Consider the following 5229-nt stretch of genomic DNA (forward strand, 5'->3'; position numbering starts at 1 on the left):
GGTTCCCGGCCCGGCCTCCTCTCAGCGCCGCGGGCCCTGCGCTCCCCGCCGGCCCCTCCTCGGGCCTGGGCACCCCTGAGGTGCTGCCGGGAGGTTCGAGGCCGTGTGGCGGGGCGGCGGGGGGGCTGTGGGCCGGGAGCCCTCCCGCCGTCCCCAGTGAAGGCCACAAGGGGCAATCCGTGCAGTAAGCAAGGAGGCATTCCTCCCTGACACCGCATCTCCCTCAGGGAGCGCGGCCACGCTGGGGAGGAAGGCTCTTCCTCGGAGGGGGAAGGCTGCCAGGCTCTCCCTCAGAGGCCACTCAACCCCTCAGCAGCACAGAGCGGGCAGGACGGGCCTGTGTCCCACAGGGTGCTCTCGCCTGCAGTTATCACCTTGGATGCATTCCCCGAAGAGCAGCTCTGCACCTGCTGAGCTCTACCCTGAGTATCCAATGTTTTCGAGCCTCACGGAAGGGCATCCAGTAATGAGTTAAAGAGTTTTTGACCAGCTTGAGCAGCCTGGGTGGGTGAGACTCATGGAATCATAGGATGGTTTGGGTTGGAAGGGACCTTAAAGATCATCAAGTTCCAACCTGGGCAGGGACACCTCCCACCAGACCAGGTTGCTCAAAGCCCCATCCAGCCTGGCCTTGAACACCTCCAGTGATGGGACAGCCACAGCTTCTCTGGGCAACCTGTTCCAGTGTCTCACCACCTGCACAGTAAAGAATTTCTTTCTGGTATCTAACCTAAATCTCCCCCCTTCCAATTAAAAACCTTGTCCTGTCACTGCACTCCCTGACAAAGAGTCCCTCCCCAGCTCTCCTGTAGCTCCCTTCAGATATTGGAAGGCTGCTCAAAGGTCTCCCCGGAGCCTTCTCTTCTCCAGACTGAACAACCCCAGCTCTCTCAGCCTGTCTCAGAATCCCACTGACCAGGCCCATGGAGAGTTCCTGTTTCCCTACAGTAGCCCATGGATTTACAGAAGCAAGGGCAGATGGCTTTCTGCATAAATTAAGTGTTAATAAATGATATCCCCCAAATGTTTTGTCTATTAGGGGAAATGTTGCTCCCAGACCCAGACTTTCACAAGCCAAGCTAAGGGTTTCATGAAACACAGCACTTGCCAACTTCTCAGCCTGGCCAGAAGTACTGCAGAGTACCTGTTGCTCCCTTTCATTTCTCTTTCAACAACCTCTAGAAACATATTGCCTGCGTTGAGTAACTGTATTCTCTGCAGTCAGCTTTCCCTGTCTAGGGTTAAAGAGGCAGGTGGTGAAACTCGAGGGCATTCCCTAAGGATGGTAATCCTAAACCCAGGTATGGGAAAACGCCCAAAGAGATCAGCTCTGCAGCACTCCTCCCAGTACAGGCAGCAGAGTGAGCCTTCAGTGGGCTGTAAAACCAGTATAGGAGCTGGTTAAACTGGTCTGAGAGGAAAAAAAAGGTGGCTTCAGGTAGGCAGTGTTGGTCAGGAGACCTCTCTGGCATGCAGCAGGGTGGCAGGGACTCAGGATCACAGACATCCCCAGATGTCCGTCTCTTCTCACAGGTAATTAGTGACAGAACGAGAGGGAATGGCTTCAAGCACCAACAGGGTAGGTTTAGATTGAACATTAGGAAAGAATTTTTCACAGAAAGAGTGATAGGGCATTGGAACAGGCTGCCCAGGGAGGGGGGGGAGTCACCATCCCTGGCTGTGTTTAAGGGCCGTTTAGATGCAGTGCTAAGGGACATGGTGTAGGGGAGGACTTTGTAGAGTAGGGTAGATGGTTGGACTCGATGATCCCAAGGGTCTCTTCCAACCTAAACAATTCTATGATTCTATGATTCTAAAGGGAGCACAGAAAAACGCAGCTCTTGATTTACTCTGGAGATACTGCTGTATGTGGAGAGCTGGGGAGTGCTCCTCCTGACCTCCTCTCTCAACTGAGCTTGAATATCGTTGGGTATTTGCTTCGGTGTATTTATCCCTAATGTTGAAAAAAAAACCCCAAAACAGTCAACAAACTCCAAACTGTCTCTCTGAGGAATGTTAGTGTGGAAACATGGATGGGGGCAAGCCAGAAAATTCAAAGGCAGCTTCTCTTTGAGATACAGTTCAGTAATCTTACCTTAAAAAGCTGACATCTGCCATTATAGTCACTCCCATGATTTAATTCTTTGTTGCTGTTATTAAAAAGTTTCCTTTTTATAGTTTTGGGGGTTCTTTTTGGTGTTTTAGGTTTTTGGGTGTTTGGGTTTTTTTTTTTCTCATTGTTGCTGTTATGAAAAAGTTTCCTTTTTATAGTTTCGGGGGTTCTTTTTGGTGTTTTAGGTGTGTGTTTGTTTTTTTTTTTTAGCCATTGCGTTCCCTGCTTTTTTTAAACAGCCTTCTGACTGGCAGATCTCAGGACTAACTCCATAAAGACATTGAAACACATCGATTCCCCCTGTTTTCAGTGGGAGCAAAAGGGAAGAGCCTAAATGTCTTTCTTTGAGCCTGACTGTTGGTGTCCCTATGCATCATATTTCCTATTGCTAGAAGAAAAGAATTCCTCATTTCCTTGTCTTCCAGAGGGACCAAAAGCTTTACGGATGAGTGTCTGCAATGGACTTTGTCCTGGTTTGAAGGCAGTGAGTGTGGCACCCAGCACCTTCAGCACCAAAAAGACCTATTCCCTAATACATGATCATTAGGATATTATTACAAGCCCTTGGAGGCCCTGGAAGCAAAGACCTTCTCTTCACTGCCCTGATGAATGCCCAACAGCCCCTGGCTTCTGGAGACATTTCTTTCCTGGAGTTACCTTGCATTACCAGTTCCAAGATCGATATATGCAGCCTAAGGGAAGATTAGGTGCTACTTCCCGGAGATACCTGTGCATTGTACTGAGATAAAGGACATGGATAAAGTCTCCCAGTTTTAAAGTTCACTGCGGATGGAGCAGTGGTGTGTCAGTTATCTGCCAGTCCCTGTGAGCACCAAATGAGCTCTAAGAATTAATTTGCTACTCTCCAAGTATCGACAACGCTGTTATTAGACTCAGTGGCAGGGGTACAAGAGTGAAACATGATAGATCAGCTGTAAGAGGTTTTTCCCTGTCTCCTCCAGCCAGCAGCGTGCCAGATATGGGCTGGGATCCCATATTGAAGCATAACTTCTGCTGTGTTCAGGACAGAGGGGAAAGTCCTGGCTTGTGGATGACTGCACCCTCATGTAGCATGCTCTTCCTAAGGTCCTGTTCAGGCTCAATCCCAAAGGATTGCTTGTGTTTCCTCATTTAATCTGGGTATTACCCTTATGACTCCTGTCAAAGGAAGTATTATGCCTCTCTGCCTTTGAAGGCATGTGGAGCACAGCAAGGCAAGCATCTCCTGCTCATCCAGTAAAATTGACCCGTTTCTGACTGGCCTAAAACTTAGGCTGAAAACAAATCAGTTACTCTGGGATAAACCGTCTCCAGCTATAGCCCTTAGAGATTACTTTATACAATGAAACTGGTATTTCTGATAGATATGCATTTCGGAAGACTGGCTTTTTTTGTGTTTTCAGCCTCCAAAGCCACTCACTCACCATGTCCTGAACAGCGAAGTATCAGTTCTGATCCTGTGTGAGGAGGGTTGACACACTGACCCTGACGTTAAATTAAGGGAGCAGAAAAGTACTGCCTATAGATTAATGAACCTTAATAGCAATGTAGGTTCTGGTCGTCTGGGTACACAAATCCTACTTATTATAAGCCCCAAGTTTGTGACTTTTATGACTGCAGCTCCATTTACCTGTGCAACAGGCAGTTGCAGCTGTGATGCTCAGTGGCAGCACAGCCGCAGAAATCATTAAGGACACTCTGCATGGGTCACCATGCAGGGAGACTGAGACTTCCACGAAGAGCAACACATAGGCCAGGTGTTTGGGAGAAGGGACAGTCACCTCCTGGGCTCTGTTCCTGACTGCTGGTGGCTCATTAGGAAAATGACTTCTGCTCCAGCTTCTGAGCCCATTGCCGCCACTTGATTTCCACTGGGTCCATTAGTCCATTCAGGAGTGCAGCAACCCTCGCTAGGAACTGCCACCCTGGCTTGGGAATTGCTGCTCCAGAGGTCATTAGAGAGGTTTATTAATAATCATTGCATTAACCTCCCAGCTAGCCAGAGACAGAAATGCCATTTCTCCCAGTTTATGGCTGAGAAAAATGAAGCATAGACAGATTCATCACATGGTTACAGAGTCAATGGGAATTCGTAATGCTCCATAAATCTGAAAATTGGGCTGTCAGCACCTTCTCCTAAAAGTAACCTACAGCAAAGCTATCCAGGAGACCCAGTTCCTACCCATCAGGTACACTCTCTCCCCAGTTTAGCAGCAGAAACCTGAATACATTTCTCTGAAGTTCGATTCCTGCAGTCAGACACAGAAACATGGGGATGTGGAAGGAATGATCAGATGGGGGAACAGAGCTCAGGGCTCCCTGCCCACGGCAGACATCTCCTGAGCCCCCGAGAAGGGGCACAGTGCACTCAATGACTGTGTTTTGACAGAGGGGTAGGAAGAAAATTACTCTTATAGTTACTTGGATACGTGTCTGATCATCACCTGAAACTCGATTGTGAAAGAATATTTGGTTATTAAAATACCCAATTTAAGTTAACTTAGGCTGCTTGGGATGTGAGTACAGCAGGAACTGTAATTTCTTTTCTAGTTCAATAGTGCAGAAGCAAGTAATGCTAGGAGGGAGGATGCTTAGTGACATTTATTATAGTTAATATTATACAGTGTTATTAAAGAAAAGGATTTTCCCCAATGCCTTATAACAACAACTTTGCGACTTGCAGATGGAATTTTATGTGTCAGCCTCAGGCTAACTCCAAGCTTGCGTAGAGATTTTGAGCAAAAATGGTTTAACAATTTTCAGAAATGAAGAACCAGAAAAATGAAATATTAACATTTACTGCTGTGTTTAAAAAGCTCTGACCCTTTAAAGCAGAAAAAATAAAGGGCGATGGGGAGAAGTGTCATCTTTACACTGTAAACCACATCATTCAGGTCTTCTGATGAGGCATTTGACTTGACTGAACTAAAATGAGGTTAACATCATTTGGTGATTCTTCTGTAATACTGAAATACTGTCTCAAAAGTTTCCAGGTGCTACAGAGACCCAAAGAGAAAGGCATGTGCAACTGCTATTTCAATGTGTGTGCGCTGAAGCAAAGCTATGGAGGAGCCTGGCTTAATTTCTGACCTACACAAACAGAAATACCTGATTCA

The sequence above is a fragment of the Calidris pugnax genome, unplaced genomic scaffold (assembly GCF_001431845.1).
Source record: "Calidris pugnax isolate Ruff unplaced genomic scaffold, ASM143184v1 scaffold63, whole genome shotgun sequence".
NCBI classification, from domain to species: Eukaryota; Metazoa; Chordata; class Aves; order Charadriiformes; family Scolopacidae; genus Calidris; species Calidris pugnax.